This window comes from Oryctolagus cuniculus, chromosome 8, assembly GCF_964237555.1.
Source record: "Oryctolagus cuniculus chromosome 8, mOryCun1.1, whole genome shotgun sequence".
Lineage (NCBI taxonomy): Eukaryota > Metazoa > Chordata > Mammalia > Lagomorpha > Leporidae > Oryctolagus > Oryctolagus cuniculus.
Window position 1 is genome coordinate 128,750,229 of NC_091439.1, and position 13,076 is coordinate 128,763,304.

The 13,076-nt window shown below is 47.4% G+C and overlaps 1 protein-coding gene across 1 annotated transcript in view; it reads right to left on the reverse strand.

Moving 5' to 3' along the window:
- Window positions 1-10,645, reverse strand: part of LOC127486657 (probable ATP-dependent RNA helicase DDX60) — a gene marked incomplete at its 3' end in the record, with an annotated part of 114,026 nt that extends 103,381 nt beyond the window's left edge. Inside the window, 3 exon segments of the mRNA XM_070047160.1 lie at window positions 7,179-7,272; window positions 7,752-8,040; window positions 9,555-10,645.
- Window positions 10,646-13,076: the final 2,431 nt, after the last annotated feature.

Genomic DNA, 13,076 nt, shown 5'->3' on the forward strand with positions numbered 1-13,076 from the left:
GGGGGTTCAACCCCCAGGTGGCTACTAAGGCCGGGACCGGGCCAGGCCGAAGCAGAAGCCCGGGACTGTATCCGGTGCTCCACTCTGGGTTCAGGGGCCTGAGTCCTTGGGCCGTCTCCCTCTGCTTTCCCAGGCATGGCAGCAGACAGCTGGATCCCACGGGGAAAGGCTCCCAGGAGGGGCCGGCGCTGTGGGGGAGCGGGTAAAGCCACCGCCCGCAGCGCCTGCATCCACATGGGCGCAGGTTCGAGTCCCGGCTGCTCCACTTCCGGTGCAGCTCTCTGCAGAAGAGGGCCCAAATCCTTGGGCCCCTGCACCCATGCGCTACACCCCGGGGAGGCTCCTGGCTCCTGGCTTCAGATCCGCTCAGGCCTGCCCATTGCAGCCAATTGGGTAGCAGACCAGCAGATGGAAGACCTCTCCATAGCGATTCTCTCTCTCTCTCTCTCTCTCTCTCCCCCTCTCTCTCCCTCCCTCCAGCCCTCCCTGAATTTCATATAAATAAGATCTTCAAAAAAAATAAAAAAATTAAGAAAAGGAAGACATAGCTTTAAATAAAATACTACATCAAGGCCAACTATTACAGTTCATTACAATTTGATATTATATACATTACCTACCCTATTAACATAGAATTTGAAAAGGAATTTAACTCACTCTTAGAAAAGGTGTTGGTGGCAGGCAACGCAGCTCACTAGGCTAATCCTCCACCTAGTGGCGCCAGCACACCAGGTTCTAGTCCCGGTCGGGGTGCCGGATTCTGTCCCGGTTGCTCCCTCTTCCAGGCCAGCTCTCTGCTATGGCCCAGGAGTGCAGTAGAGGATGGCCCGAGTCCTTGGGCCCTGTACCCGCATGGGAGACCAGGATAAGTACCTGGCTCCTGCCTTTGGATCAGCGGCGGCCACTGGAGGGTGAACCAATGGCAAAGGAAGACCTTTCTCTCTGTCTCTCTCTCTCACTGTCCACTCTGCCTGTCAAAAAAAAAAAAAAAAAAAAAAAAAAAAAAGGTGTTGGTACCCATTCTTTCTCTTCTACCTTAGAAACGTTCCGTGTGGTATTATCTATGACTTACGCATGAGGAAATCAATGTAGTTTATTTATTCAGACACTTGGGTACCCACTCGCACAGGGACTTGAGACACCTGTGATCTACAGAGTTCTCCACTGAACACAGGTCTGCTCCCCAACCTCCGCCCTCCACAGTCTAGGCCTGCATTTAATGGATGGAGCATGCTTGAACTAGGACAAACCGTGTCTTCCACAAAGCACCATAGAATACGTAAATGTAGCGTCTGAGGTCCCTCTTGGCATTTTCTACGTGCACGTTATCACGTTGGTACTTTTTCTCTCCTTTCTCAACGTTAGATACAAGTTGGGAGGGAGGAAGTCAAACTATCACTATTGGCAGAGGACATGATTCCATACAGAGGAGATCCACACGACTCCACTGAGAGACTATCGAAACTCAGAGTAGAGTTTGGTAAAGTGGCAGGATAGAAAATCAACAGCCTTTGTATACGCAGACAGTGCCGTGGCTCAGAAAGAACGTCTAGGACCAATCCCGTCCACATAGCTACAAAGAAAATACAGGCTCTGGGGACCATTTCAACCAAGGATGTCCACTAGCTGAGAATCACAACAGATTAAAGAAAGGAATAGAAGAGGACAAAAAGCAAAAAACCAAATTGAGAAGCTTCTGCACTGCAAGCAAAACACTCGGCAAAGCGCAGAGGCAACTAACAGAATGGGAGAAATTATCTGCAAAGTATGCAGCTGGTAAAGGATTCACTACCAGAGGTTTTCAAGAAACTCAACAGCAGCAAAACAAACCACCCACTCAAGAAACGGGCCAAGGACTTCCGCAGGCATGGTTCAAGAAAGGAAATCCAAATGGCCAACAAACACATGCAAAAATGCTCAGGGTCACTAGCCATCAGGGAAATGCACAGCAATACTACAACAGCCTTGAGGATGTCAGGGGGGGAAAGGCGGCCTGCTCCGCTGTTGGTGGGAATGTAAACTGGTATAGCCACTGTGGGAGACAGTATGAGAAACCTCAGAAACCTGAATATAGACAAACCAGCCGTTCCACCCCGGGGAATATAGGCAAGGGAAAGGAAATCAGCATATGGAAGAGTCATATTTACTGCAGCTCATTTCACAACAGCAAAGATAGGCAATCAACCAAAATGCCGCTCTCCTGAAGACTGAAGAAAGAAATTACGGGCCATGTACACCACACATACATATACAGACCGCAGGGGAGAGGAAAGGCCATCATTTTGAAATAGCCCTGCCTATATGTTCTCCACTTGAGAACAAGGAGACCACTCTACCTTAGAGCCTAATCGACCTTGGGGAAGGGCAATTAACCAACTCCTGCCCCTGGAAGACTTGCTGTCTTACACAGGGGATAAAAGAGCAAAGAAAAAGGCTAGAAAAGTATTGTGAAAGCTACAGGCTAGGGGTGTAGGCCAATGAAACCAAATATTCAATCCTAAGATTATACATGCTTTCTTCCTTCAATACTTTAGCACATCACCCGGGCTCCAGATCTATACCAGACACAGGTTCTATTTAAGAAGGAATTTCTAGGGAAACCCCAAAAAAGAGTGTGAGACACCAAAATAAAGGCCCCAAAGGAAAATGAAACCTCTGATACCTACAGCAAAGCAAACATTAAATAGCCTAACTCCCACCCAGAGGAACATAAACCTCACACTAAGTGACCTGCTTACTTTGCTTTCTATTACCTGATACATTGTGTCCAGCTTTCAGAAAAAAAAAAAAAAGTTAAAGCAAGAAAAATGCAGTCTGAAGAGACAAAGCAAGCATCAAAACCAGGCCCTACCATGGCAAAGATTCTGGAGCTGTCTGACTGGGTTATTAAAACAACTGTAATAGAAAAATTGGACGATATACAGAACCACATGAATAATGCAAACAGATAGATGGAAACTCTCAAAGAATCAAAAGGGGCCGCCAGATCAAAACAACCACTGAGACAGAAACGAAGAATGTCTTGGAGGGGCTCATTATCAGACTAGACACTAGAGAGAAGACAATCCGTGAGCGGGTGTGTATCAATAAAAACTTCCTCAACTAAAAGCCAAAGAAAGAAATGGGGAAAACGCTAATGGAATGCCTGAGATTATGGGACAATTACAAAGGTATGACACACACAAAGCAGGAATACTAGAAGAAAGGAAGGAACAGGGGCAATATTGGAAGTAATGACGGCCGAAAACGTTCCAAAAGCTGAAGGTAAAAACGATAGAGGTTGAGGGGCTGGCGCTGTGGCGTAGCAGATACAGCTGCCACCTGCAGCATCGGCATCCCATATGGGTGCCGGTTCGAATCCCATATGCCCCACTTCCGATCCAGCTCTCTACTGTGGCCTGGGAAAGCAGCAAAAGATGGCTCAAGTCCTTGGTCCCCTGCACCCACATGGGAGACCCAGAAGGTCCTGGCTCCCGCCTTTGAATCGGCATAGCTCTGACCATTGTGGCCATCTGGGGAGTGAACCAGCAGATGGAAGACCTCTCTGTCTGCCTCTGCCTCTCTGTAATTCTGCCTTTCACATGAATAAATAAATACATCTTAAAAAAAAAAAAGGTTGAATATCACTGGTAGAAAATGTTTGGTGATAGAAATATCTCAGATGAGAAACAATGACTTGATCAGCCCTTGTCCTGACTGTCCAGGAACACCTTACTACTTTATTCCTTTTAGTATTTGTTTGTTCTACTTATTACCATCGGCTGAACTCTTTAATTTACACACAATTATTCTTAGGTGTTTAAATTCAACTGAAAAGTGATCCCTGTTAAATATAAGAGTGGGAATAAGAGAGGGAGGAGATGTACAGTTCGGCACATGCTCACTCAGACTTACCCTTAATGGTAGAGCTAGAAACGTGCCAGGGGATTCCAATTCAATCCCATCAATGTGGCATGTACCAATGCCATCTTACTAGTCTAAAGTGATCAGTTTCAGTTCATAATTGATCATAATGAGAGGATTAAATGTCAAAGGGATCACATAAACAAGTCTACTGTCTGCTTCTACTAACTGATAGAATTAAAAAGGAGAAAACAATCCAACATGGGAAGCAGGATACACAGCAGACTCATAGAATGGCCAAAGCCCTAAACAGCACTCTGGCCTCCGAATCGGCCCCTAAGGCATTCGGATCTGGCTAAAAAGCCCATGAGAGTATTTCAGGCATGGGAAGTCAAGACACTCTGGCAAAAGAAAAAAAATGACCTAAATTTAAGAACGCTGTGAGTGAGATCCCAGAGGAAAGAACAGGCCAGCAAAGAAGGAGGTACTTTTCTCTGAAGGGAGGAGAGAACTTCCACTTTGACTCTGGCCTTGTCTAAATAAGATCAGAGTTGGTGAACTCCAGAGGAACTTCCATAGCCTTGGCAGCTCATGACAAGAACCTCTGGTGATTACTGACGTCATCAATAAGAGTGTCCATTGTTAAATCAACAACAGGAGTCACTGTGCACTTACTCCCCATGTAACATCTCTGTCCTTAATGTGTTGTACTCTGTGAATGAATGCTAAAACTACTACTCAAACAGTACTCTATACTTTGTGTGTCTGTGTGGGTGCAGTCTGTTGGAATCTTTACTTGGTATATACTAATTTGATCTTCTATACATGAAGAGAATTGCAAATGAATTTTGATAAAGAATGGGATGGGAGAAGGAGTGGGGGATGGGATGGTTGCGGGTGGGATGGATGTTACTGGGGGAAAAGCCGCTATAATCCAAACATTGTGCTTTGGAAATTTATAGTTATTAAATAGAAGTTGAAAAACTAAAGTATGTGTGTATGTTGGTACAGTAGAGCATATGTGTAGTTTCTCAAATGGTAGCATCAACAGGAATAGAACAAAATTTTTCAAGTTAAAAGAGAGGTCAAAAAATCTATTAAAAAAGAAAAAGGAAAATAAATGTATTTAAAACTATTTTGGAAAATAAGAAAACAAGTATTCAAAATCAATCCCACGAAAACCCCTTTTGATGCCAGCTTGCCAACAGAAGACGTATATGCTCATATAATCACAGGCTCAACTAAGAGGTGATCCTTAACACTTTATAAGCATTTACCCACCTACTTAAAAACTTTTCATAACAAAAGAAATAGCTTTCGGGGCTGCCGTTGTGGGTGGGTGGGTTAATCCTCTGCCTGCAGCGCCTGCATCCCATGTGGGCGCCGGTTCTAGTCCCAGCTGCTCCTCTTCCAATCCAGCTCTCTGCTATGGCCTGGGAAAGCAGGGGAAGATGGCTCAAGTCCTTGGGCCCCTGCAGTCATGCCGGAGACAGGAAGAAGCTCCTGGCTCCTGGCTTCGGATCGGCACAGCTCCAGCCGTTGTGGCCATTTGGGGAGTGAACCACCAGACGGAAGGCCTTTCTCTCTGTCTCTCCCTCTCACTGTCTGTAACTCTGCCTCTCAAATACATACATACCTACTTACATCCATACAATCTTAAAAAACTAAATAGCTTTCTAACATTTTACTCTATGGATGCAGCAGAATTTGCTACTTACTTATATATTATTCTTTTCCATGTATATATTATTCCTAACTTCATTTTTCCTCCCTCATCAGAAAGGAAGACATGCTCAGTTTTGAAAAACTGTAAATCACAATCATTCAAAAAGGAGAGGATAAAAGCCACCATAACCCCTTCACTAGAATGAGCATGCTAACATGGAGGATTACCTTCTGTGCATTTATCCCATTCTTCATTACAACTAAGGTGACTTTAAACATCTTTGCACGTGAATGTTTGTTTGCATTTTTATTTCTTTAGAGTAGAAGATTGCAGAACAAGTGGATCATAAAGCACTAACTGTGTTGTGATCCTAGAATGCAATATCTAATTTCCTTTGGGAGCATTTCTTTCAATGCTGTTTTTCTCAATGCAGCCCCAGATTACTAAGTCTGAAGCTAAAGCAGCAACTCTTAAGGTTCCAAAGCAATCATACACACATCTGACATCCTAGGAGCAGTGAGTCTCCCTTTCCATGCTCACAGCCCAGGCAGGCTGCCAGGTGTCTTCCCTGCGAGAGCCCACAGGCGGAAAACTCCACACCTCCTGGGCTGAGCTCACTCACTCCCTTCTTCCTTCTCCTGACAGGCCGGCACCACTAATCACCAAGCATTAGAACTAAGAGTTATCCTGAACCACCAATGTTACCTAAGTTCAATTGGTTAAGTTGTACCAGTAGCTACAACTGAACTGTCACTAAGGCCAACTGGTCCTATTTCACACAGACCTTGCACATCCTCCCCCTGCACAGCCACTGTCCCAGTTCAGAGTCTCATCGTGTCACCTACATAACTGCAATAGCTGCTCCCAGAAATTCACTCTGGATTTAAATCTATCCCAATTGTCTAAAATAAAAAGTCATACCATTCCATCAACATCTGTCCTTACACAACCACAACCACACACACAGGAAACTCAATGTATCAAAACCAAACTGCTGATTTCCCCATGAAACCTCTTGCTCTGGCCCCCTATCTTCCCCTGCAATAACTGACCCACCATTTCACCAGCAGCTCAAGTCAAACCCTAGCATCATTCTCACTCCTTCATTTCCATCAAGCCATCAGTGCCACCTGTAAACTTTCTCCACTTCTCTCCATTTTCAGCCTGAGCAGATTTGAAGCAGGAGCCTGCAGCTTCCTCCAGGATTCCCAAACAGTTGCAGGAGACCAAGGACTTGGGTACTCTTCTACTGCTGGGCCGGGCCACAGCAGAGCTGGAATGGAAGCGGAGGTGCTGGGACGGAAGTGGAGGTGCTGGGACTTGAACCACCACCCATATGGGATGCTGCTACTTCAGGCAGCAGCTTCATCCACTCTGCCACGGCTCGGCCCGCCCCCACCCCCAAATGCCCAGGTGGTTGCACTCGTGATCCAGCTGGCTGCTAACAAGCCCAGGAAAGCAGAGCAAGAGGCCCAAGGACTTGGGCACCCGAACCCACACTGGAGTCCTGGATAAAGTACCTGGCTTCTGCTTCAGCCTGGCGCAGCCCCAGGACATCGTAGCCACCTGGGGTGTGAACCCATACACTGACTCTCTCTCCACCACTGCCTCATCAGTAACTCTGCCTTTCACACCAGTCTTTAAAAAGAAAAAACAATCCAGTACTTACCATGAGGTGTCAGAACCTTGGACAGGCTGGAACAGAGCACAAAGGGATTCCTGGGGTTTCTCTAAGCTTCTGCTGTCTAGTCCTTGTGTGCAGTCTGTGAAAATTCACCGGATTACGTGCAAGTTAATTCGAGTGCCCCAGGCCAGTTTTCCCGCACACACATTACAGTTCAGAACCACCCAGAGAAGAGAGGCCGGGAGTCAAGGCCGCTTCTCACGGACGTGGCCAAGACTGATTCCAGCCAGGGCCAGGAAACCTCCAAAATGGAACCCGGGCCGTGGGAAAAGTTCTTCCTCTCCCAACCCCCGCCTCCACCCGCCCACCAGCACTCCTGTCACACTCGCCCTCCCTCGACGCTGCCCCACACGCCTTCCTTCCCCTTCCTTCCACGCCACCCCACCTTCACGCCACCTTTTCCTTCTCCCCCCTTCCTCTCTCCTCCCGAATCTCCCTTGGCCGCCTCTCTCCTCCTCCTCTCCCCTCCACCCCTCACATGCACACCCCTTGCCTGCTATCTGCACCCCAGGCCCCACCTACCCCGTGACGACAGCAAGGCCATCGCGCCCAACTCACCAAAGAGCGTTTCTGCTCCTCTGGAACAGGAGCCGAGGTCCGAGGGGTAGTCGTCCGGAAGCTGCCGAAGAAGAGGACCGCGCCTACACATTTCCAGAAGGGCAAGGTAACTGATGCGGCTGTCCCGGGCTGCAGTGTCTCTGATTCAGGCCTGACCCCGGAGGCACTGGGTCTCACTCAGGCTCCGCCAGCAGCATCGAGGACGGCTCCTCAAGACTTGAACAGGCTTTTGGGCAGGAACAGATGAGGAGCAGACTTCCATCTGAGGATGGCTGAGCAGGAGATGTACCTACGGGTACAATTCCTGGTCACAGCGCAGGGCGCAAATTCACTCCCCACAGGCAGCTGCCATGGCGCCATGGGACACATCTGCATGCTGCTACGTCCAGTGTGGGGTGCCCAAGAGCCGATTCCAATCCCGCTACTCCAGGTTGGGAACCAGGGAGGCAGCCGCTGATGGCCCAGGTACTTGGATCCTGCCTCCTTCCCTCCTGGGAGTCCTGAATGGAGTTCTTGCCTCCTGGCTTCTGCCTGGCCCGGCGCTGGCCTTTGAAGCCACTTGGGGAGAGAAGCAGTGCATGGGGCATCGCAAGCACTCTTGCTCTCTCTCAGTGATTGCCCATCTGGTGGTTCGCCCCCCTCCCAGGTGGCTACAAAGGCCAGGGCTGGGCCAGGCTGAAACAGAAGCCAGGGACTTTATCTGGTGCCCCATTCTGAGAACCTGCCACCGGGCCCCTGGCTCCTGAATACTGGCTCCGGATCTGCTCAGCTCCCATCATTGCGCCAATTTGCAGAGGACCAGCAGATGAAAGACTTACTTTCTCTTTCTCTCTCTCTGCATGTAACTCCGAATTTCAAATAAACAAATAAGAACTTCATAAAAAAAAAAAGGGGGGGGGGGAGACATAGCTATAAATAAAATACTACATCACGGCCAACTACTAGAGTTTATATCGAACTTGATACTATATGCATCACCTGGCCTATTAACACAGAACTCCTGTGGGAAGGATAGTTAAAACCCGTGATTTGCAAACCCTTCCAAAAAGGAGACGAAGGGGAAAAATCTTCCATCTCATCCCTTCGGACCAACATTTTCCCAACATCCAAAACAAATGCATCATAAAGAACACGGCACATACGTATCTGTCATGACTGCGCTGTCACATTCCTTAACAAAATATTACCAAACGCGCTCCTGAAGCACAACCAAAGCTTAGCACGCTGGGTGCAACTCCAGGAATGCAAGGATGGCTACCATACACAATCAATATATCACAGAACAGAATAAACATGGGGAAAGCCCACAAAGTATCCCTATAGACACAGAAAACCTATTTCACAAAAACTCCCACCGCTTTGGCGATATTAAAAAAAAAAAAAAAAAAAGGAATCATCAAATCAGGAACAGAAGGTAAACCTCGGCTTGACAATGGCCTCTCACTGAAAACCCACAGAGCGCTAACATCACACCAAATGCCAGTTAACCGGAAACTGTCCTCCTAGACCAGGAAACAGACGAGCGTTTTCGCTCTTATTCCTCCCCGTCAGCAGTCTCAGGGGTCTCGAGCAGGGCGGCTGGGCCATCAAAACGCAAACAGACGGGAACGCGGGGCCGCTCCAGGAGGAGACGGAGCCCCTCTGCTCTGGCACAGCTGCTCGCACACTGGGGAAAGTTCCAGACCGACCGTCCGCACAGCAAGACCACGACTCCACCCGCGCCTTCGGGACCCGAGAGCAACAGGCACGCGCCGGCAGCGAAGACTCGCAGCGGGAAACCCCAACAGCCCCCGCATCACTCACCGCCAAGGGGGCCCGGTCTGCTGGCGGCACAGGGGCCCGCGAAGGCCGCTGCTTCCACGAAGGGCCGAAGAAGAGAACCGCGCCCGGGAAACGGCGCGGCAGCCTCGGGCCGCAGCCTCTCTGAGCCCGGCCTGACCCCGGGGGCGCTGGGTCTCCCGCAGGCTCCGCCGGCAGCGTCCAGGACGGCTCCCGACGGCTCGCGCGGGCTCTCCGGCAGCAGCGGACGGGACCCGCGAGGACTCCTACCTGAGCGCCGCGGGCCACGAGGGGCCACTTCCGGGGCACAAGGGGCCACTTCCGGGTCACAGCGCCGGGCGCAGGCGCACTCCCCATGGGCGGCCACCGTGGCGCCGCGGGACGCACCTCCGCGCTGCCTGCCGCGTCCAGCGTCCGAAGCCCCAGGGCTGCAGGCGGGGCGGCCTCTCCAGCCTGTGACCCAGGGACCACGCCTCCCGGCCTCCTGGGCGCCCTGAATGGAGGTCAAGCCTCCTGGCTTCTGCCTGGCCCGGCGCTGGCCGTTGGAGCCGCTTGGGGAGAGAAGCAGAGCACCGGGCATCGCGAGCCCTCTTGCCTCTTGCTCTCTCTCACGGATCGTCCCTCTGGGGGTTCAACCCCCAGGTGGCTACTAAGGCCGGGACCGGGCCAGGCCGAAGCAGAAGCCCGGGACTGTATCCGGTGCTCCACTCTGGGTTCAGGGGCCTGAGTCCTTGGGCCGTCTCCCTCTGCTTTCCCAGGCATGGCAGCAGACAGCTGGATCCCACGGGGAAAGGCTCCCAGGAGGGGCCGGCGCTGTGGGGGAGCGGGTAAAGCCACCGCCCGCAGCGCCTGCATCCACATGGGCGCAGGTTCGAGTCCCGGCTGCTCCACTTCCGGTGCAGCTCTCTGCAGAAGAGGGCCCAAATCCTTGGGCCCCTGCACCCATGCGCTACACCCCGGGGAGGCTCCTGGCTCCTGGCTTCAGATCCGCTCAGGCCTGCCCATTGCAGCCAATTGGGTAGCAGACCAGCAGATGGAAGACCTCTCCATAGCGATTCTCTCTCTCTCTCTCTCTCTCTCTCTCCCCCTCTCTCTCCCTCCCTCCAGCCCTCCCTGAATTTCATATAAATAAGATCTTCAAAAAAAATAAAAAAATTAAGAAAAGGAAGACATAGCCAGGCCGAAGCAGAAGCCGGGGACTGTATCCGGTGCTCCACTCTGGGTTTAGGGGCCTGAGTCCAACAAACACACAAATATGCTCAGGATCACTAGCCATCAGGGAAACGCAAATCAAAACCACAATGAGGTTTCACCTCACCCCAGCTGGAATGACTATCATACAAAAACAAAAAATAACAAATACTGGTGAGGATATATGAAAAAGGTACCCTAATACACTGTTGGAGGGAATCAAAGGAGATGAAATCAGCATATGAAAGAGTTGTCTATACCCCTATGTTTATAGCAGCAGCTGATTACTGAATAACAAAAATGTGGTATATATACATGATGGAATTCTACTCAATCATAAAAAAGAATGAAATCCTGCCTTTTGTAACAAAATGGTTGCAACTGGAAGCCTGTCCCCAAAAGACAAATATATATTTTCCCTGACTTATGGTTACTAATACACAGAATACAAAAGAAGTGATGTATATAGCAAAAGTGACATTTTGAGATTTGATTATTGTTTATAGTGCCTGTCTATACTATTTGAATAACAGTGGTTTCTCTATTTACTCTTTGTTGAATTTTTTATTTAATGTAGTAGTAAACTTCTAATTATGAAGTAAATTGAAAGTAAGTCATTGTCAGTATGGAGATACCTTAGAAATCTGAATACAGACCTACCATATGACCCAGACATCCCTCTCCTGGGAATATGCCCAAAGGAAATGAAACCAGCATATGAAGGAGATCTCTGTACATCCATGTTTACTGCAGCTCAATTCACAATAGCTAAGGTACAGAATCAACCCAGATACCTGTCAACTTAAGACTGGATAAAGAAATTATGGTATATGTAAGCCATGGAATTATACACAGTGCTTAAAAAAATGAAATCCTGTCATTTACAACAACATGGATCCAACTGAAAACATTATACTTAGTGAAATAAGCCAGTCCCCAAAATGCAATGTTCTCCCTGATTTGTGGTAATTAATAAATATATGTTTATTATGTTCTCCCTGATTTGTGGTAATTAATAAACAACCTAAAAGGCAATTTAGAGAAGTGAAATTGACACGTTGAGATGCAATGACTTTGAACAGCCCTAGTCTCAACTGTTGAGGAACAGTTTTTTTTTTTTTTTCATACTATTCATTGAACTCTTTACTTAGTATAGGGTTTATCTTAGTGGATAAAGTTAATCGAAAGTGAATTGTAGCAGATAGTAAGAATGGGAATAGGAGAGGGAGGAGGAAGAAGGGTGGCAGTGGGGTGGGAGAGAGGGTAGGGTGGGAAGAATCACTATGTTCCTAAATTTGTATATCTGAAATGCATGAAGTTTATATACTTTAAATAAAAGGTTTCTAGGTAAAAAAAAAAAAAAGCTATATAGATTCCAAAAGTTTTTCTGCACCAAAATAAGATTCATTATTTTATTCAAAAAAAAGGAAAGAAAGTAGGTCATTGTAAAACTTAAATGAAAAACAAGAAAGGAAAGAGTGAGAGAGGGAGTTTAGGGTGGGAATAGTCATTACACTCTTAAAAATGAAAATTAAAACTGAAAATTTTAAAATTTTATGAAAAACATGAAATTTGTTCCCTATAGAAATAAAGATAAAAATGTTTTTGAAAAAATGAATTCAATGTTAAAGCAGCAAATTGGGGGCCATTTACTGCAGCTCAATTCACAATAGCTAAGGTACAGAATCAACCCAGATACCTGTCAACTTAAGACTGGATAAAGAAATTATGGTATATGTAAGCCATGGAATTATACACAGTGCTTAAAAAAATGAAATCCTGTCATTTACAACAACATGGATCCAACTGAAAACATTATACTTAGTGAAATAAGCCAGTCCCCAAAACGCAATGTTCTCCCTGATTTGTGGTAATTAATAAATATATGTTTGACTCTCACAGCGAGTTAAGACATTAACCTGCAGTATCAAAATCTCATCTAGGTGCCAGTTCAATTGTTGGTTGCTCTATTTTCAATATAGCTCTCTGCCAATGGTCTGGAAAAAGCAACAGAAGATGGCCCAGCTGTTTGGACCCTTGCATCCACCTGGGAAAGCGGGGTGAAGCTCCTGGCTCCTAACTCCTGGCTTCAGCTTGGCCCAGCCTTGCCTGTTGTGACCATTTAGGGAGTGAATCAGTACGTGGAAGATCTCTCTCTCTCTCTCTCTCTGTAATTCTGCCTTTCAAATAAACAAATCTTTAAAAAAAAGAAATAAAATATTTCTCTTTTTAATAATAGCTTCCACATTAGAACTGTTTTTGAAATGTAAGTAAACATCAAATGCATTTCTATATATATATATGCTTATGAATTACATAACCTAATTGTGGTTGAGATTTTTAATGTTATTCAAG